General features: G+C 34.1%; 1 pseudogene; it reads left to right on the top strand.

Moving 5' to 3' along the window:
* Positions 1–22,698: 22,698 nt before the first annotated feature.
* Positions 22,699–23,097, top strand: LOC125112735 (40S ribosomal protein S12-like; annotated as a pseudogene).
* Positions 23,098–23,493: the final 396 nt, after the last annotated feature.

The following is a 23,493-nucleotide window of genomic DNA, read 5'->3' as shown; positions in this document are numbered from 1 at the left end:
GAAGCCAGGGATCGAACCCAAATTCTCATGGATCCTAGCAAAGTTTGTTAATTGCTGAGCCACTAAGGGAACTCCAAGATAGGCTTTCTGACAAGGAGACTCTAAGATAGTCCCTAGTGATCTTCATTTCCCGGTACCCACAATCCTGTGTAATCCCATACCCTTGAGTGTGAGCTGGCTAGTGACTTATTTCTAATGAATAGAAAGAAAAAGCAAATGAGATAGGTTGTTACTTTCATGTTTAGACAAATAAGATAGTGCCTTTCATCTTAGTAGCAGACTCTCTCCCTTGCTGGATTTGGTGAAGAAAACTTGCCACATTGGAAGGGTCTATGTTACAGGACCTGAGGGTGGCCTCCAGCCAACACTTGTAAAAGAGCTGAGTCCCACAACCTGCAAGGAACTGAATTCTGTCAAAAACTACTTGGGGAAGCAAGTTCTTCCCTAGTTGGGTCTCCATGTGCCCATGAGCCATGGCTGACACCTTGAATGAAACCTTGTGAGATAAGCTGAAGAAAGAGGATCTAGCCCAGAAACCTGAATTACAGAAACTTAGAGCTACTCAATGTGTTTTTAAGCCTCTATATCTGTGATAATATTCTATAGGGCAACAGATAAGAAATACCCACTCTTATGTCACTATAATAAGACTTCTGTATTGTGATTTACTATCTCTTACAATATGAAAATTGAAAATTTCTTTTGTATTCATGGTATTTTTCATCTTCTAAAATTATAAATTATTATATTTAAAAAGTGAATAAATAAATAAACATATAATGAGAGGGATTGTCTCAAGAATCCTCTTGGGGGAGATTGTGTCCAAGGGGAGAAGCAAAGTGCATTTGAAGTGATTCCTGGATTCCAGAACAAAAGGCTTACAAGAAAAAAAAGAAAAAAAGAAAAAAAAAAGAAAAGGAGAAGACAAAAGAGACAGTTATGAATGAAATGGCATTTCCTTATTAGATGTATATATGTATGCTATGAAAAACATTGTTTATATCAATATTGAAAATTATTTTATGTGTCAACTTTTCTTGGTTATTAACTTATTTAATCCAAGTTAAATTTATTATATGGTATGTGTAGGGGATAATATATTTCTAAACTGTTTCTATATTTTAGTGGTACTTGTAGCAGTAACAATTACCTCACAGAGATATGTTGACAGGAATGAAAGGAAAGATTTTAAGGCAATGTCAGCAACTTCTAGATATCCATGTTTAACATTTAATATCAAATGGTGCAAGTGATGCTTTGTTCTCAAGCTCTATTTTCAATCTTTTAAAAGTGACAAATTCAGACAATTTACCCTCTTAATTTATCTTTAAGTTCAAACTATCTTCTAATGAATGAAATGAATTCTAGATCCACAAATTACATTAGTAGGTGATCTACTGATAGAGAACCAAGTTCAGCATATTAATTTATAAGGTTATCAGCAAGAAATTCTACAAATGGTCAACATTAATACTCACCCAGCTTATAGCAGTTTTTGACAAATTATGGAAATGGTCATAACAATATGTAGAAAATCTATTTTTTAATATTATAAATTTTCTTTGGGACTTCCGCCCATGCTTTGAAATGCTCAGGTCAATAAAAACAGTATAGATATCTTTTTTTTTTCTTTTTATGGCCACACTGGTAGCATATGGAAGTGAAAGGCTAGGGGTGGAATTGGAGATGGAGCTGAAGCCTACACTACAGCCACAGCAACATGGGATCTAAGGTGCATCTGCAGCGTATGCTGCAGCTTGCAGCAATGTTGGATCCTTAACCCATGGAGCGAGGCCAGGGATTGAACCTGCATCCTCACAGAGACAATGTTGAGTCTTTAACCTGCTGAGCCACAGTGGGAACTCCCAGTGTACATATTTTTTTTTGTCTTTTTTTGGGGGGGCCACACCCATGGCATATGGAAGTTCCTGGGCTAGGGGTCAAATCGGAGCTGCAGCTGCCAACCCATGCGACAGCCACAGCAATGCCAGCTCTGAACCACATCTAAGACCTATACTGCAGCTCATTGGCAATGACAGATCTTTACCCTACTGAGCAAGGCCAGGGATTGAATTCACATCCTCATGGATAATAGGTTCATTACTGCTGAGCCACAATGGGAACTCCCCAGTATATGTATCTTAATGCTTATTTCACATCTTTCAAAATTTGAGATCAGAATGATTAGAACTCTTAAAAAACACAGAGTTTATTTTGTGGATCAAATACTCTTGTGAGAAACATTTCCCACAATAGTCATCCTACTGCAACATACAGTAACACTTGCTGTTTGCAATCTTTAATTTCACACATTAACATATATCATAAAACAGTTCTTGGTTCAGCCAATATATATATATATATTTTTTCATAGCAAGATAACTGCAATGGAGAGAAGCTACTGTGCTCACTTACAATCTGGCACCAGCTTCTGTATCCGGCTAGCTACTCCAGAATGTTTTTCAGTCATTACGTCTGTGCCATCAGGACAAACTCCTAAAAACACTTAAAACTCCAAGCAATATTTGTTGTCTATGTAATCCCTTATAATTGCATATAGATCAAAGTTACTTCTATTTGTTTGCAATGAAACTGGAAAAAAGAATACTTCTTTCATATCACCATCACATTTAAACTACTTCTGCAAAAGGATTCGCCATGTTAGCAACATCTTTGCTTTGACAAGTTTTTCTTACCATTAGCCACTACCTGAATACAGTAGATTCACCAAACATTCCAAAACAAAATTATTGATGAAGTTTAAAGTTTTCACTAATGTCTTTGAAATTGTGTGTATATGTATATATATATATATATGTATGTACATTATATATTTTGTATAATATACATGATACATTACACATTATTATATATTATAATGTCTTAGCAAACTGATATATAAATTACTGGAAGCCAGCAAAACACTTAAATTTATGGTTGAAATATTGAACATTTGCTCATCTGTTTCCATGTTTTTTCAAGATTCAATGTTCTTTCAATGAATTACTTTGGTTTTAATTTCATTTATGCTTTTTATGTAAATGTCACTTGAATTTTGATTGATTTTTTTCTTCTTTAGCCAGATCACTAATAGCACACTATAGTTGTAACACATAACTATCAATTACGTCTAGAAAATGGTACTCAATAATGTGAATTCTTATTCCTGAATAAAAGTAGTTAAATACTTGGCCTTTACTTTTTTTAGAAGCATTTCCATCCTTAACATTTGTTCTAATAACGTTACTACATTCAACCTAGATATGTTTTTTTCTTGACCCAAAAAATTTAAGTGAAACTAATTAAATAATATGTAAATTACAGTTAAAAAGAGAATATAAAATTAACTTTCTCAATTTAGCTAATAATGTCAAATTATAAAAAAAAAATTTAAAATATAACTTCTGTTGCAGAAAAGCCATTTTTCAGGAAATGAAAAAGCAACAATTAATATCTGACAAGAGACTTATACCCAACTCACTATTAAGAATACAAATGATCATAATTTAAAAATGGGTGAAGGATGTAGGGAGTAATTTTACAGAAGGTATATGAATGAGCATAATCACCTAAAAATATGCTTTGCATATTTAGTGTTCAAGGAAATTCAAATTATAATAAGATAGAAATATATATCTACATGAAGGTTAAAATTAAAATGATGGACAATATCAAGTGTTTAAGAGAATGTGGAATAACAGGATTTCTAAAACATTGCTGGTAGAAGTATAAATGATTCAGCCACCTTAGAAAATAGTTTGCAGTTTCCTACACACATTATGATATAAAAAAGAAATTCATCTCTAGGTAATTACCCAAGTGAAATGAAAACATATGTTCACACAAAGACCTATAGTAACCCCAAGTGGAAATACCAAAAATGTCTATCAAGGAAGTGAATAAAAATGTTATGGCATATTCATAAAATGGAATATTATTTAGCAATATAAAAGACTATTGATATACACAAAAATACGAGGGAAGGTTAAAAATATGTTGAGTGAAAAAAGATAATTACAAAAGAATATGTACTGCTTGATTTGATTTATAACACATTCTAGAATAGGCGGAAATAACACTTGATGAAATAAATCAAAATAATGGTTGCCTGGGGTCAGAAATGGTGAAAATGACAGCAAAGGATAAAAGGAAATTTGGTGGGGTGATGGAAATTTCCCATTGCTTATTTGGATGTTTCCACAAAAGCAAAAATTTGCCAAATTTCATTATTTATATACTTAGATTTGTTTTGTTGTAATTTTTACTTAAATAAAATTGATTTTAAAACAATATTTGATTAATAAACATTAGATTACTAAAATTAATTTAATTAAATAAAATTAATTTAAATTATTTTAAAATGGAAACTCAAAGGCAAATGGTTATTTTTTATGATTTTGACAGAATTTTAAATTATAATAAACAAATTTTATGATGTAAAATTTTTTGGTTTTTGTTTTTTTGTCCTTTTAGAGTCATATCTGCAGTATATAGAGGTTCCCAGGCTAAGGGTCTAATCAGAGCTGTTACTGCAGGCCTACGCCAGAGCGACAGCAACACCAGATCCAAGCCGCCTCTGTGAACTACACCACAGCTCACCACAACGCCGTATCTTTAACCCACTGAGTGAGGCCAGGGATCGAATCTGCAACCTCATGGTTAGTGGTCAGATTCATTTCCGCTGTGCCATGACAGGAACTCCATGAGGTAGCATGTCGTAATGTGCTCCTACTGTTTATCTTGCATCATGTCCAACCCAGCACATTAGTTCACTAGTGCCTCCACACCCTGTCTGGTCTTCAGCCTGTTCCACTGATCACAAGCATGGATGCAACAACAATGTCAGATTGTTTACAGAGTTTCCTTTAGGTGTATTGCAGACTGGTAATAGTATTCAGGACATACTTGAGTAGGCTAGCCAGGAAAACAATTATCCATATCTGTATAACTAATAACTATTGCTTTAGATTCACTAGCAAGGTCATAGAAACCTCCCAAGGGGAAATCAATAAATAAAATTAAGATTATTTCGTTATTCATTAGACCAATGCCATGTTAATGCCATATATGCTAGTGTCTTTAGGAGCTACAAAGTGTATAACAAATATATAGACGTTATTTTAAAGACTGTCACTTATGGTACAATTAAGCAGTTATTTAATCTATACACTGAATATTAGGTATAGATACAGGTATTAGGAACACCTGTAATAGTGTCTTTAGAAATCGCAGTGTTATGGACCTATCCACAACAAGGGGTCTGAAACCCAGGTTCCGTTTCCTACCTTTGAACTCTGCCAGGTCTCCAGGTTTTTTTTTTTAATTATTTCTTTATTAGAGTATAGCTGATTTACCGTTCTGTGTCAATTTCTGTCAAAGTCATTTTTTTCAAGCTTCATTTTCATTTATAAAGGAGGATGATGTCATTGGCTTCAAAATTTATTTTAGCTTTAAAATTGTATAATTTATTAATAAAAGTGTTTTGAAATGCTCTTGAAAATGTACAATAGTAAAATGATTAAGTTCTTAACCTGGAGTGGCACACAAAGCTCTTAGGGATGTATTTCAAATTTAGAATATAAAAAAAAAAGAACATATTTCTGGACTTTGCTCTGATTACTTTGACCGTGCATACCTTCTCCCCCAATCCTATCTCTTTTTTCGTTTATCTTTGCCTTGAGAACAGATTACACAGAAATTTACAAAGAAATCCTTTAGCCTCAGCCATGCTTTCTGATAGACCCTTAGATCAAGATCTTTAGATTCAGGCTCCAATGTCACAAACATGCTTGTCTGAATTCTCCTTGACTGCAGACACCTTGAGTAAACTCTGAGACCCAGTGTGTTACCCACATCCCTTGAACTTACTCAAATGTTAGGACTGGAATTGTGTTCTGTTTCTTTTCTCCAGTGAATCTAATAGCCATGTTAGCTATTAGACCCTTTAAAACTGAGACTCTGTATCTCAGCCTTTTCAGTTATAGAAGGAATATTCTGTGTAAACTTGCTAGTTACTCTCCTAAGACCTATGAAATACTCCATAGATGTCTACTAAAAATGCTGAAGTCTTTCCATTTACAGACATATATCACTAACCATGATACAGGACTTTTCTATCTAACCAGTCTCAGGATTCCTTATATCCCTGCCCTTTCTACCTCATTGAATCATGGTTTTGGTACTTTCTTATCAAGTTCTGTGTGATTGTGAAACTGCAGAAATCACTGCTATTTACTGAACACTGTTCTAGGAACTAGGTAAGTCACTTCTTCCCAGTCACCCAAATTCGGCTGACTTTACCACAGACTTCTCCCACAGCCTGGGCTGGCAGTCTAAAGTCTAGAATATTCAGGGACCAAGGGTGAAGCAGCATATGTATGCCAATGGGAGAATCAGACACCATGCTCCTATAAAAGCTTTGCATTTCGTAAGTTTTTGGAATGGGGTTGGCAGGAGTTCATTTTTCAAAATTTCTTTACTTATATGTCAAGATCATCCAGGATGTGACTATTGAATCAGTTTCAAGGCCCCCACAAGACTGGAATATTCTATAATGTTTTGGTATCTTGTTTTATTTAATATTTTATGTCTGAAATACTGGCTGAAAAGTCCAAAGCAATTGAATATATCACCCTAATGTTTATTAATCTACTTGCATTTGCCAGTGAGGTATTAAAATCATTTATTAGTAATGTTACACAAAAGTTATGTATAATTTGTATATGATGTCCTTGCAATAAAAACCTTTCTATATTTTTAATTTTGATTTTTTAATATTTATTTTTGGGTAGTTTTCAGGAGGAAAAAAAATCCCTAGCTCCTTTATCTGAAGACAAAAATTTAAATGCAATAGAAAATACATTTTGGACACCTAATTTGAGCATTCTAAAATTTAAAGATATTTACTGAAATTTAACTTTTGCTGCCAAAATTCTTTTTTTTTCTTTTTTTGATGTTTTTAGGACCTCACTTGTGGCATATGGAAGTTCCTAGGCTAGGGTTTGGATCAGAGCTGCAGCTGCCAGCCTATGCCACAGCCACAGTAATGCAGATCTGAGCCAAGTTTGAATTTCCACCACAGCTCATGGCAATGCTGGATCCTTAACCCACTGAGCAGGGCCAGGGATTGAACCTGCAACCTCAGGGATACTAGTTGGGTCATTACCACTAAGCCACAATGGGAACTCCCCAAAATAATTAATGTTTTCAACTGATTATGGGTGGGATTGCCAAGTAATATAAATGGTGAACTGAATTTGCTTTTCCTATTTTCATGTAAATTCCAAATCAGTATGCCCATTTGAAATAATGAGTTCTGAAGTATTAGCAGGAATTTAATATACTCCTAGGAAAGGTACTGGAAGTCACTAAGCTATGTATGTCGTATGAATAAGTTTTGACTTTGTTATGTCTTTCCAATTATTATGTCAAATCTCCACATCAAAATTAATAGGGAAAGTATTTTTCAAGAAACCTCTAGTGAAAATCAGTAAGAGTAAGTCAGCCACATTGCATTCATTTATCCTTCTTGCCTTACCTTAAGTCACCAGATCAAGATGAAACTATCAGAACTCACTTGATCTAATTATGCAATGGTCTCATCAAGCCATCTGTACAGGCAATGGAGAGAGAAGAGTGCTTAGCTGGAAAATGAAGAATTCAAATGTGGAATCACAACACTGTGTATTGGAATGAGTTGTTGATCTGAGAGGCAGTTGGGACTGAGGAATGGCACACAGAGTGAAGCAGCAAGTCAGTGTTTTCAGCATTACAGGGAGTCATTTGGAAGGAGAGCAGTCCAAACTGACAGACAAAATTTCAATCTCTGGGTAGGGTTTCTAGGTTAGACTCAGAACTCAGGATGTCCCAAGTTCACATAGACAGATATGGAAGTAAAGACAGAGACACATAGAGTGGAATCCATTTTTAAGAGTTTTACTAGAAAATGGAAAATAAGCACAGAGATTACAAATAGGAACCCCTAAAAGAATGTGATGAGCCAGGCAAACATATACTGAAAAAAGTTTATCATAATTATTACATAATTACATTTTCAAGAAATTGGTATAACAGGGTAGTAGATGAAAGGGTATAATAATCTGAACTCTGGTCAAATAAACTAGTGAAAATGAAGTAAAAATAAATTTACTAAAATATATTTAGTTATATATACACCAAATATTTACAAATATTTTTAAAAATTTATGATAGTTGATTTACAATATTCTATCAATTTCTGCTCTACAACAGTGACCCAGTTGTACATGTAAATGCATTATTTTTCTCATATTATCTTCCATCATATTCCATCACAAGTGATGGATATATTTCCCTGTGCTATATTGCAGGATCTCATTGCTTATCCACTCCAAATGCAATAGTTTTCATCTACTAATCCCAAACTCCCAGTCCTTCCCACTCCCTTCTCCTTGGCAACCACAAGTCTGTTCTCCATGTCCACCAGTTTGTGTCTTTTCTGTAGATAGGTTCATTTGTGCCATATATTAGATTCCAGATATAAGTGGTATCATATGATATTTGTCTTTATCTTTCTGACTTACTTCACTTAGTGTGAGATACTCTATTTCCATCTATGTTCCAGCAATCCCACTCCTGGGCATATATCTGGACAAAACTTTCACACAAAAACATACATGTACCCATATGTTCATTGTAGCACTATTCACAATAGCCAAGACATGGAAAAAAACCTAAATGTCTTATCGACAGATGAATGGATTAAGAAGTAGTAGTACATATACACAATGGATACTACTCAGCCATAAAAGAGAACAAAATAATGCCATTTACAAAAATTTGTTAACCCACAGATACCATAAACAAGTATGAAAAATTGTAGAGGTATAATTTTGCTAAAAAATGCTGTTTTTATCTACTTAGTAGAGTTTCTTCTTTTTATCAAATATTCAAGCCTATATAACCTGTATTATTGAACAAATTGTCTTCTTTTCCTTTTTTCTTTTTTCTTTTTAAGGCCACAATTTCAGCCTATGGAAGCTCCCTGACTAGGGTCAAATTGAGCTGCAGCTTCTGGAAAATGCCACAGTCACAGCAACACTAGATTTGAGCCACATCTGTGACCTATGCTGCAGTTTGCAGCAATGCCAGATCCTTAACCCAATTAGTAAGGCCAGGGATGAAACCTGAATCCTGACAGAGATGGGGTCATGTACTTAATCCGCTGAGCCACAACAAGAACTCCTCTGAATGGACACTAAATGGATTGCTAGACAGTGTAGATTAGAGGCCCCAAAATATTAATCTACTAGCACTGTTGATGTTTTCTCCATCAAATTATATCTTGATATAGATGTTGATATAACTTTCAAAGCCAGGCTTATATGCACCACAATCAAGCTGCTCACTAAATAGTCCCTTCATCAATTTGTCTATCAGTGAGGATGCTTTCAGTTGTAAGTAACATAATATATAACTATGATGAAAGTCCTGAAGGATTAAGTTTCAGTATTATGAGATGCTTTAATGGCCTAACCACAAGTTCCTCTCTTTACTCTGCTTCTGCAGACAAAGCCCCCTGGTCAAACATCCATCCTTACCAAATGGACCAAATTCATGTCTTGCTTTTCCCTGAGTAGCAGTTTTCTGCACCCTGCTTGTACTCAGATTATTCAAGCTAGCCAATCGCATATTCCTTGGGCACCAGAGGCACTACACCCTCCTGATAATATATAGCCTGTCTGCCTCCCTTAACAATGTTCTTGTAGCCCTGCATAGCATGTAATATCCATTTACCTAGGCTGTGATTATGTGGCTAATAAACCATTGTTGATCACTTATGGCCAGAGTGGTCCTATGATTAACCATCCCCCAAAACTCTAGGGTTGTAATCCTTCACACAGAAAAGGGATGAAGAGAAGGTGATCCAAACAGACATTAATAGTGGCTCAAACAACAAACATTTAGATTTAGCCATTTGACGTAACAAGACAGAGGAAGTTTCTTCATGGTTGTTTCATGGTCTTAACACAATGATTAATGACCTAAGCTCTTTCAAGCATTTTCAAGCATTCACTTTACTATGGACGTGTGAAAACCCTCATTTTACTTTTTTCCTTCCAAATTACTGTCTTTAAAGTAAGAAATTTTGTATTCAGGCTTGTTTCATCATTGCTGCTCCTGACATCATCATATTCTTACGTAATTAACTACATTATGTAGTAAAATGCAAATGGGCCAGACAGGGAAGGAATGATGTTTTTCTTGCACTTTATGTAACTCAGAAAGGCAAATTGTCTTATAATCAATTACAATCTCCACCTTAAAGAATGAGGTAAATGGAATTTTAGGACTCTTAAGTAGGCAATGAATAGGACCAATCAAAATTTAATTGCTTTAAACCTCATGTCTTTCTACTAATTGTATGAATTTGGCTAACAATACAGACAATGATCTGGCTTGTAAAATATACATGCTGAAAAATTGTGGAGAAAAAATAATTTTCGGCATCATCAGGAGTAAAAGCCCTCTTCAACTTCATTTGCTTCATGTGCAAACACAAGAAAAATTCCATTTACCAAAATAACAAATATTTTTCCTCCAACCACTTTCTTTCCACTCCTATACCTCCTTCTTATTAATTCCTAGCTGACAAATGATTTTTTTTTTAAATTTTATTGGAATACAGTTAACTTACAATTTGTATAAGTTTTAGTGTACAGAATAGTGAATCAATTATATATATTGATGTTATGTAGTAGCTTCTGGTTAGTTATCTACTTTGTCCAGTACTGTGTATATGTTATTCCAATCCTTACATTTCCTCTCTCCCCTCCATGGTTTCCTATGTGACAGCGCTAAGCTTGGTTGTGAAAACTGTGAGTTTGTTTCTCTTTTATAAGTAAGTTCATTTATATCAATTCTATTAGATTCCACATATAAGTGATATCATATGATATTTATCTTTTTTAGTAAGTTCATTTATATCAATTCTATTAGATTCCACATATAAGTGATATCATATGATATTTATCTTTTACCTATTTCACTCAGTATGATAATCTTTATGTCCAACCATGTTGCTGCAAAAGGCATTATTTCATTCATTTTAATGGCTAATATTTCATTATATATATGTATCATATCTTCTTTATCCATTACTCTGTTTATGGACATTTAGGTTGCTCTGATGTCTTGGCTATTGTAAATAGTGTTGCAATGAACATTGGGGTACATGTATCTTTCTGAATTATGGTTTTCTCCATATACATGCCAAGAAGTGGAACTGCTGTATCATATGATAGCTACACAGCTTTTTGAGGTACCTCCATACTGTCCTCCATAGTTGTTGCACCAATTTGCATTCCCACCAACAGTGTAGGAGAGTTTCCTACCCTTCACACCCTCTCTAGTGTTTATAGTTTGTAGACTTTTTGATAATGGACATTCTGAGTGGTGTGAGGTGATAACTCATTGAAGTTTTTATTTGCTTTTCTCTAATAATTGTTGATTTTGAACATCTTTCATCTGTTTTTTGGACATGTGTATGTCTTTGGAGATATAACCATTCAGATCCTCTGCCTTTTTTTTTATTGAGTTGTATTTCATTGATATAAAGCTGCATGAGACATCTGTATATTTTGGAAATTAATCCCTTGTCAGTTGCTTCATTTGTAAATATTTTCTAAAATTGTGTGGGTTATCTTTTTTTAATGGTTTGCTTTGATGTGCAAAAGCTTTTTAAAAAATATTTTTAGTTTTTTCCATTATAGTTGATTTACAGCCCTCTGTCAATTTCTACTGTATGGCAAAGTGACCCAGTCACACCCATATATACATTACTTTTCTCAGATTAACTTCCATCATGTTCCATCATAAATGAATAGAAACAGTTCCCTGTGCTGTACAGCAGGATTTCATTGCTTATCCACTCCAAAAGCAATAATTTGCATCTGTTAAACCCACACTCCTAGTCCATCCCATTCCCTCCTCCTTCTCTTGGGCAACTTCAAGTCATTCTCCAAGTCCATGAATTTCTTTTCTGTGGAAAGAAGGTTCATTTGTGCCATATATTAGATTCCAGGTATAAGTGATATCATATGGTATGTGTCTTTCTCTTTCTGACTTACTTCACTTAGTACGAGAGTCTCTAGTTCCATCCATGTTGTTGCAAACAGCATTATTTTGTTCTTTTTATGGCTGAGTAGTATTCCATCGTGTATATATACCACATCTTCTTAATCCATTCATCTGTTGATGGACATTTAGGTTGTTTCCATGTCATGGGTATTGTGAATAGTGCTGCAATGAACACATGGGTACATGTATCTTTTTCAATGAAAGATTTCTTCAGATATATGCTCAAGAGTGGGATTGGTGGGTCATATGAAAGTTCTATATTTAGACTTCTGAAGTACCTCCATACTGTTTTCCATAGTGGTTGTATCAATTTACATTCCCATCAACAGTGTAGAAGGGTACACTTTTCTCCACATCCCCTCCAGCATTTGTTATTTGTTGACTTGCTAATGATGGCCATTCTGACAGGTGTGCGGTGGTATCTCATAGTAGTTTTGATTTGCATTTCTTTAATAATTAGTGATGTTGGACATTTTTTCATGTGCCTCTTGGCCATCTGTATATCTTCTTTGGAGAAATGTCTATTCAGATCTTTTGCCCATTTTCAATTGTGTTGGTTTTTTTTGTGGTTGAGTTGGATAAATTGTTTGTATATTTTAGAGATTAAGCCCTTGTCAGTTGCATCATTTGAAACTATTTTATCTCATTCCATAGGTTGTCTTTTTTTTATGTTTTCCTTTGATGTGCAAAAGCTTGTCAGTTTGATTAGAACCTATTAGTTTATTTTTGCTTTTATTTCTGTTGCCTTGGGAATCTGACCTAAGAAAACATTTGTATGGTTGACATCAGAGAATGTTTTGCCTACGTTCTCTTCTAGGAGTTTGGTGTCTTGTCTTATGTTTAAGTCTTTAAGCCATTTTGAGTTTATTTTTGTGCGTGGTGTGAGGGTGTGTTCTAGTTTCATTGATTTACATGCAGCTGTCCAGTTTTCCCACCACAACTTGCTGAAAAGACTGTCTTTTTCCCATTTTATGTTCTTGCCTCCTTTGTCAAAGATTAATTCACCACAGGTATCTGGGTTTATTTCTGGATTCTCTATTCTGTTCCATTGGTCTGTATGTATGTTTTGGTACCAGGACCACACTGTCTTGATTACTCTAGCTTTGTAATATTGCATGAAGTCTGGAAGAGTTATGTCTCCTGCTTGTTTTTGTTCCTCAGGATTGCTTCAGATCTTTTTATGGTTCCATATAAATTTTTGGATTGTTTGTTCTAGTTCTGTGAAAAATGTCATGGGTAATTTAATGGGGATTGCATTGAATCTGTAAATTGCTTTGTGTAGTATGGCCATTTTTACAATATTAATTTTTCCAGTCCAGGAGCATGGAATATCTTTCCATTTCTTTGAATCATCTTTAATTTCCTTGATTAATATTTTATAGACCTCAGCATATAATTATTTCACCTCCTCAGTCAGGTTTATTCCTAGGCATTTAATTTTTGAGGTTGCAATTTTAAAAAGTATTTTATTTTTATATTACTTTTCTAATATTTCATTGTTAGTATACGGAAATGCAACAGATTTCTCAATGTTAATCTTTTATCCTGCTACTTTGCTGAATTCATTGATCCTTTCGAGTAGTGTTGTGAGTAGGGTTTTCTATATATTGTATCATGTCATGTGAATATAGTGATATTTTCCTCTTCTCTTCCAATTTGGTTACCTTTTATTTATTTTGTTTGTCTTATTGCTGTAGCTAGGACTTCTAATACTACATTGAGTAAAAGTGGACATCCTTGTTTTTTTCCAGAGCAAAATCTTTTAGGATTAATTAGGTTCCATTTCTTTATTTTTACTTTCATTACTCTAGGAGGTAGACCAAACAAGCTATTGCTGGGAATTATGTCATAGAGTATTCTGTCTATGTTTTCCTCTAGGATTTTTATGATTCCTGGATACATTTGGCTCCTTAATCCATTTTAAGTTTACTTTTCTGTATGGTGTAAGAGAGTGTTCTAATTCCATTCTTTTACATGCAGCTGTCCAGTTTTCCCAGCACCACTCATCAAAGAGACTATCTGTCCTCCATTGTATGTTTTTGGCTCTTAGTTGACCCTAGGTGCTTGGGTGTATTAGCAATAATCTGTTCCAATAATCTAAATTTCTGTTCCAATAATCCATATTACTGTTTTTGTACTGTTTTTGTTCCAGTAAAAACATAGTTTTTTATTATTGCAGCTTTGTAGTATAGTCTGAAGTCACCTACCTTACCTTTTAAAGGAGCCTCTTTCCCAAGCCCTATGGCCTTGCCCCAGAATTATGGGTAATTGGATTATGATAAATAAACTGATCAACCATACTAATTGGAGTTTGGAATTTGGAGGTGGAATTTAATGTTTCTAGTGAGTCTTTACCAAGCCTTTGAACTATAAAGTCATGTAGAAGGAAAGATGGGCCAGGTCTAAAGGAAGATAGATGAAATAGAAGAACAAAGCAGATAATGGAGAGAAACAGAACAAAGGAATAGAGATTGAAATTTTATAACTCTAGATGAAGAGGAATACTGAGAGGGAGAAAGAGACAATAGGAACGATGCAGACAAAATTAAGAGTGAGAAAAGAGAAACAATACCTTTGATTCCTCAGGACTTGCTAGCTCTTGGAGTCGGCCTTTCCAAAAGCCTCACTGTGACTTACACCATTGAATCTCATATCATGTCATCCCGAGAATCTCCTTTTTGACTTTAACCTAACTTGCTTTGTCCTCTTTCTTGGAGGAAGGAAACATAAATACAAATGCAAAATGAATTCAGTTCTGAAAAAGTCAAAAGATAAATAAGTTTTATATTTTTGGAAATACTAATTTTATTTGTACTTACAAAAACATGTACTGCATTTTAGCACAGATTATACTGGATATATTCTGCTCAGTATGCTTATTTTGTATTTCCCAATTGACATGAGAAAACATTTATGTAGATTCAACTTACTGACATGTAATCTGGTAATTATAACACCTTAATACAAAATCTGCAATAAATTATCAAAAGCAATTTCCATGATAATTGGAAAAATGTTCATGCATATGTATTACTCTCAGTTTTTCAAAGATTATTCTTTTCACATTTCCTCTCTTCTTGGAAACTATGAAGTTTGAAGGATAAAAACAAAAACAGCAAGAATGGCAATATGTTGTGGTGATATAAGCATTATTTTCTATTCTCTTAACGTTTCATTTTCCATCATTTTTCTATAGAAGCAATCAGGTGACACATATAATATCCCAATACATTTTACACACTGAAATGTTGGTAAATTTGGCACTCATTTGGTTCAGATTTTCACAAGCATCCAAATTTTTAAACCATCACTAATTAATGATTTTCAGGAAACAGTACACTCACATAAGTTGTGTTAGTTTAATAGTATAAAGGGTGAGCAGTCTTGAGTCTTAGAAATATTTAGAGGTTCATTTTAAGAAATCAGTTATTTAATTCTTTAATTCCTGACATGTACAGTGAAAAGTATTGAAGATGATATTTAAAAAAGGAAAACATCAATCAGGTTATCAATAAACTCCTTACTTTCTCTGCTGGAGACATTAGACCTCAAGAAACATAGTAAAAATCAGTTATGTTATCCATGCCTGGAAAACTTGTTTGGGATGGCAGTGAGAGAGAAGCTATTGTTCCTTTAAATGTTAAGCTTTCATGTCAGCAAAACTCACTCTTCCATTTTTTTTTTTTTTATACTCTCATATTGGCAGGAAAAGCAAAAAGGTAAGCGATTTTATGATCTTCTTAGTACTGGAGAGAAGGAAAGGCTTCTAGAATTATGAAAAAACATCTCTGGGATCCTTCTAATAGAAGATATCAGCTCTGTCACCATTGGCTGAATGTATCATGCACCAATCACAATGGAGTAATTGCTTCTCACTCAGAGACTTGAACCTAAGCGCCTAATCAAAAACACTCAGGGTCCCAACTCTATAGCATTTTCCCAGTTGACAGCTACCACAATGTATGTAAGAAACTAGATATATCTTGAGAATCCACTACCAAGTAATATAAGATGAATAAGAAAGAATGGAGTAAGCAAAAACTGTCCTTTTGGCCATTTGCCTGAAGAATGCACTGCTGGAACTACCAGGTTAGCCAAATTACAGGATCTGATGGTCTTTTTAATCCTGAAGGATTGAAATGAGATGGTCTAATATAATATGGTTATTTTGACAGATTTTGCTTCCAGAAATAGTGCATTGAGGGTTTAGGTAAGATATTTTAATATACTACTTGGGTTGATTTAAGACCCCGACTGTTTTGTGAAATATGTGACTAATGAAATATGACACATTCAACTTGCTAAATGGATTATGAAGTTTCAGTCCGCAGAAAAAATTACTTGAGACAAGAACAAATAGATTGCCCTTTAAAAATAGTCTACCATTTAATACCCACCAAAATACTGGTGAAGTGTGTAATAGAATGCCCTTCAATTTTGGTTTATAAGACATTTTCTTATTAGACTGGGATTATAAACTTTTGGGATGAATACCTTTTTCATATATTAGGAAGTACATGATATGGCTATGACATTATTACTAGTGAGGAATATTTTGATCTTTTGGTTAGGGGCTATTAGGGGTCTCCAATATAAAATTAAAATTTTTCCAATGCCGTTCATTAGAAGCAAATCACTAAGCCAACTTATATTCAAGGGAAAGGTAGTTACCTTTTGGAAGGAATATCAACAAATTTGTAGATATGTATTAAAACTATTATAGTAATTAAGACATATTTGGAGGAGATACTTTTTGAAGCTCTGCAACTATTTTCTTTCTCCTAACACTTTTGCTCACTAATTTTAGCATTTACCAATGTATTTTACTGGCAGGAATTGTTACTGTGTTGAAAAACAATTGTTTTTCATTTACCTCATTCCTTCTATGTTTGTTACTTAAAATTATTCTGTAGGCAAGATTTGTTACTTCTACATTTGTTTATTTATTCAATTATATATTCTTTATTCTTTGGATTATAAACCAATGTTATCATGACTTATTTACTCAAATTATTCCTGCTTAAGTCAATGGCAGCTCTTTCATTTTTGCTTCTACATCCTTTTGACATGAAACTGCTTGTTTGCTTGTTCATTTATTTTGCCCTTATATATTCTGGAGTTACAAATGCTCCAGTTCATTTTATTTTATTTATTTTTTATAGTAATTTTTATTTTTTCCATTATAGCTGGTTTACAGTGGTCTGTCAATTTTCTACTCTACAGCAAAGTGACCCAGTCACACATACATATATAGCTCCAGGTTCATGTTATATTTCCCTTACCCCTGCCCTAGCTTCAAGACTGGTTTCCTTTTTTGGAAAATAATATCAGAAACCGAGAACTGGGTACTACATGTGATTCTAACTACTGGATTGTCAAATTTCAGGACTTTTTCACCAGAGCTAGAAAATCTATGTTATATATATTTATTTGTTAATTTATATTTTACTGTATTCCTAGTTTTATCTATAATAAACATAAACACCTGCTATATATATTTATATATAACTCATGTACAAATATACATATCTATACTTATTAGTCTAATATCTCAGAATTTACTCCACAAACATAAGATTCATCTACTCCCTGCTTTGACTATTGTAACTTTTCTTTACAATGATAAATCTGACCACCATTCCCTATAATGTGTGTGTGTTTATATTAAACTCTAGTTTACATATGAAGTAGTTTCAATTGCTAACCTGTACCACTGTGATAAACATATCTTCCAACCATCGTACAGTATTTATGTAAATTTTTTTTTTTTTGCTTTAGAGTATCTCGCTCAAATACTTTTCCTAAGTAACTTTTCTCAACTTCTTCAACCCGCTCTCTTTGATGAGGTTATAGAAAACGTTTTATCAAACACATTTGTAATATAGTTAGTTTCATTTGTTACAGTCTGTGTTCCACGTGGTTTTCTTCTACGTCCTAGTTAGTTTTCCAGTACTGGCCTACATTATAGTTTACTCTTTGTGCCATATACTTCTGCAGGTTTAGACAAACTTAGAGAGACATATGTCTACCACAAATACCTTACAGAACAGTTACATTGAACTAAAAATTCCCTTATGCAGCTCCTTTATAGTTAAATCCTCCCCTTCCACCAACTCTTAACAACCACTGTTGTTATATTAATATATTTTCTATCCCAAGAGTTTTGACTTTTCCAGAAAGTCATATAAATGGAATCACACAGCATTAGCCTTATGGTACTGGCTTCTTATACTTAGCAAAATGCATTTAACAATCATGCATATTGTTGCATGAATTAATAATTAGCTGCTATTTCTTGCTAAGTTATAGCCCATTAAAGTTTGTTTTTTTCCCCTAGTTTATAGTGTGTTTATCAACACTGGATGTCAAATTCTTTTTCTGTATCTATTGAGACTTGTAAATATGGTGAATTATGTTGATTGCTTTTTTGATTGTTAACCAGCTTTGAATTCTTAGGGTAAACTTCACTTGGTCATGATGTATAATTATATATATCACTAGGTAGCATATATATATGTATAATTACCTGTACCTAATCTTACTTAGGTTGTTGGTAGAATGTATTGCCTAGTGGTTGCAGTTCTGAGGACCCCAGTTTCTTGCTGGCAGTTAGTTGAGGCAGCACTGAACTTCCAGAGACCACCCCTACTTCCCAGAGTCTGTATGCAGTTTCCTTCCATGTAGGCTTCCTCAACAGGGCAGGTATTTTATCAAGTCAACAAGGATAGTTTCTGCTGGAAAGACAGAGGACTTATGTAATGCAACGTAATCATAGGACAGACATTCCATCACGTTTTCCATATTCTACTGTTAGAAACAAATTTTAGGCTCCACACATACTCAGAGGGAGAGAATGAAGGAGGTAATAATCATAGGGACCACTCAAGTCCTTCTAACACAGTCAGTATGACTGGAGGTTTATCAATTTATTGATCTTCTCAAGATACCATTTTTTGGTTTAATTGATTTTCTTCCTGTTATTGTTTTCAATTTCATGTATTTTCTATTCAAATCTTTATTATGGCCTTCCTTATATTTTCTTTGTATTTTATTTACTCTTCTTTCTTCAGTTTCTTAAGGTGGAAGCTTAGGCTACTTATCTTAGTTTTTTCTTTTCTTTTCTATTTAAGTATTTACTACTAAAATTTCTAAGTTCTACTTGGCTACATCCCATAATTTATTTTATTTTATTTTATTTTATTTATTTATTTATTTATTTATTTATTTATTTATTTGTCTTTTAGGGCTACACGCTTGGCATATGGATATCCCCCCAGGCTAGGGGTCAAATTGGAGCTACAGCTGCTGGCCTACACCACAGCCACAGCAACACCAGATCTGAGCTGCATCTGCAACCTATACTGCAGCTCACAACAATGTTAGATTCTTAACCCACTGAGTGAGGCCAGGGATCAAATCTGCGTCCTCATGGATACTGGTTGGGTTCTTAACCCACTGAGCCACAACAGGAACTCCAGATCCACAAATTTTATGTTGCATTTTTATTTGTTTTTTATTCAGTTCAATTTTTTACATTTATTTTCAAATGTATTATTTGACTTACTGTTTATTTAGAAATGTGCATCTCAATATTCAGATATATTTTTGGTAATGACTTTTGTTTGACTCTGCTATTGCCTGAGAATGTATTTTTTATTATTTACGTTCTTTTATATTTGTAAAGGTTTGTATTACAGCCCAAAATATGATCTACATTGGTGAATATCTTATATGCTATTGAGAAGAACATATATTTTGCTGTTGTTGGTTGGAGTACCTTATAAATGTAAAATTGGTGAAGTTGGCAGTTCAGGAGGTCTATATACTTACTGATTTGTTTACTCTACTTGTTCTGTTGATTACTGGGAAAAAATATCAAAGCCTGCAAATATAACTGTGAATTTGTCCATTTCCTCTATAAAATCTCTTAGTTACATCTTTATTTATGTTGAAGCTCTGGATATGTATGCCATTTTGAAGTCTAGCATAAAAAATTTATGTTTCCTGGATAGCAATAATTATTTGAAAATTTAATATCTCCCAGAAATGAAAACCAGTGTGAACTTTATCCTGTTGCTAGTACAATTAAAATTTACTCCATTAAGCTCCAGTCCTTAACTTAAAACTATTAGAATACTAAAGCAAACTGAGTACAAGAAAAGCAGTGCTGACAGCCAAGGGCTTGTGTGGCAGGAACTGCTAGATCTTGGTATAATTCTGATGAACTTAATCATTCTCACAGATCACTAACCAGATAATGTCACTTTGTAATAGTGCTGAATGGAGTCCAGTGCTAGACCACTCATTAATTATGCCTGAGAACAGATTTAAAATAAAGTTTCTGGGGAGTTCCTGTCGTGGTGCAGCGGAAACAAATCTGACTAGGAACCGTGACGTTGTGGGTTCAATCCCTGGTCTTGCTCAGTGGGTTGTGGATCAGGTGTTGCTGTGAGCTGTGGTATAGGGCACAGACGTGGCTTGGTTCTGGCATTGCTGTGGCTCTGGTGTAGGCCGGCAGCAACAACTCTGATTAGACCCCTAGCCTGGGAACATCCATGTGCCGTGAGTATGGCCCTAAAAAGACAATAAATAAAAAAAGTTACTGTGCAAACTTTAAAAATTAAGAGACCTATCTTCCCCCAATACTTAAGTCACTTTCACTTCTTAACCCAGGTGGAACTCTGGCCTCCTTCCATTATTCCAGCTGCCTCAACTATGTTTTTAAGATAACTAATCATAGAATTATCTCTGCTTATTGATAATTAGCAATCCGGAGTAATCCTCAATCATTTGATCCTGTCCTAAAGTGACAAAGCCTTTTTAAACACCTTCTTGCTGAGACACTTCATGGTTTCCAAAGAAAGCTCCTTGTTGTTGCAAGCATCAAGAAACTTAATTTTCTGTACAGCTCTCTTCCTGGTGTAATTTGATATTTGGGCATCAAGAGACGCAACATAGAGATATGGTAATTAAGATAATACAAAAAATATGGTAATTAATTAAGGTAATACTCCCTAAAAAGTACTGGTTTTATTACATGATAAATACTCATACTTTAATATAAATGACTCCCAGCTGAAATAGTTTATTCAAAGGAAGCAGCTGCAATCTTTTCATCCTTATGTTTCTTTTGTAAAATAATTTATTTGAAAAATAATAGATGTTCAATGAATATTTGCTGAAAAATAAATCAAACATTAATATTTAAACATATATATTTAGAAATTATAAAAGAATACAATGAAGATCCCATACATTATATAGAAGAATGTAAATAAAGAGTAAGATGACAAAAAAGTAGAACCATGAAAAAAAATAAAATCATGGAATGAGCCAGAATTTAATCTTTAAAATTACTATGAAGAAAGAATATCTATATGCACTCAGTGACATCACGTCAATATCTAGTATCAGGAGTTCCCGTCGTGGCGCAGTGGTTAACGAATCCAACTAGGAACCATGAGGTTGTAGGTTCGACCCCTGGCCTCGCTCAGTGGGTTAACGATCCGGCATTGCCGTGAGCAGTGGTGTAGGTTGTAGACGCAGCTCAGATCCAGCGTTGCTGTGGCTCTGACGTAGGCCAGAGGCTACAGCTCCAATTGGACCCCTAGCCTGGGAACCTCCATATGCCGCAGGAGCGGCCCAAAGAAATAGCAAAAAGACAAAAAAAAAAATCTAGTATCACTAAACTTGTTTTCCATTTCTTTTTAGGTAATATATTGAAAGAATATTATCTCTAACATTAGACTATAGAGTCCCTGAAGAATTTTTTTCAACTCAAACCCTCCTTCACATTACATCCTTATTTCATATTAGGCTACAAGTCTTTTCTAAGATCCATGACCTATAAGCAGTGCTTTGTTTCCTTTGAGGTCATATGTGTTTTTATTCCCAAAGCAAGTTATAACACAAATTTTGGCTTACTCACTTGTGAATCTAGCATCATCTCCTCAAAATTCCAGACCCTCATTGAATTTGTTGGATTAAACAACAATGTTTAGCCTCTGGGATAGCATTTAGTACACCATAGAAGACTTTCTCTATTAAACTAATGATGCACGAAATGGCACTTTGATGACCTGAAAGAATAAATGTGTCTCCTTGAGAACAGGACTACTAACCAGGGAGAAACTTGGACATTAGGAAAAAAAGATGGCTCATTAATGCTTAACCATCAGCTATGTAATCAATAATCTAAGAACCCAGAAGGTCTCCTTATATAGTAAGGTATTAATATATTATTAATATTCTTTTAAAACATTGATAAGGCACATTTTGTAGCTAATTAAAACACTGTTTATACTAGATAAATACAAAAGAAGAGTAAATTTACAGTGTATTCCTGTCAACCGATTAGCTCACAGACTGATTTACTAGTATTATATTTAATTAAAGCTTTAATTTGGCATTAGTGGAAAGAAGTTCTGTTTGTTAACATTAATTTATTCTTACAATCCTCCTTTTCACCTCAAAAATCTCTCTATAAAAAAAGAAGGTCATGCTCTGCCTGCCACCGCTGAGTCGCATGGAGGCAGAGGCTCCCGTGCACTTAATATTTAGCTCCACCCAAAACCCACTGCTATGGCCAATGATAGCATTGCTGCTGGAAGTGTAATGAACATTAAAACTGCTCTGCAAGAGGAGCTGAAGACTGTCCTCATCCGCAATAGCCTAGCACGTGGAATAAGCAAAGCTGTCATAGCCTTAGACAATTGCCGAGTCCATCTTTGTGTGCTTGCATCCAACTGTGATGAACCAAGGTATGTCAGCTTGGTGGAGGCCCTTTGTGCTTAGCACCAGATCAACCTTATTAAAGTTGATGACAACAAGAAACTAGGTGGATGGGAAGGCCTCTGTAAAACTGACAGAGAGGGAAAACCCTGTAAAGTAGTTGGTTGCAGTTTTGTGGTAGTTTAGGACTATGGCAAAGAGTCTCAAGCCAAGGATGTCATTGAGAAGTACTTCAAATGCAAGAAATGATCAAATAAAAAATGGCTCTTAAAAAAATAAAAATAAAGTCTACACATATAGAATTATATTTAAAATTTGTAGTTAAATTGCATGCAACTGTAAATAAATATTCCTTTTTTCTTTTCATTTCTCAGTTAATAAGGTAGACAGTTTAACAGAGTTATAATAATACCAACTACTGAGTACATATTATGGACTAAGTTATTTAACTTTTTATTGTTAAATCATTATAGAGTCACAAGAATTTGCAAAAATGGTACAAAGATATTTTTGTACATTTCACCTAGATTCCCTCAGTGGAGATAGATAACTGTAATACAATATCAAAACCAAGAAACTGACTTTGGTATATTTGTATACTGATAACGAGACTACAGATATAATTGTCTCATCATTTTTAAAGCT

The sequence above is a fragment of the Phacochoerus africanus genome, chromosome 1, assembly GCF_016906955.1.
Source record: "Phacochoerus africanus isolate WHEZ1 chromosome 1, ROS_Pafr_v1, whole genome shotgun sequence".
Lineage (NCBI taxonomy): Eukaryota > Metazoa > Chordata > Mammalia > Artiodactyla > Suidae > Phacochoerus > Phacochoerus africanus.
Note: the sequence above shows the minus strand (reverse complement) of the source record. Positions and strands in the feature narration are given on the sequence as shown.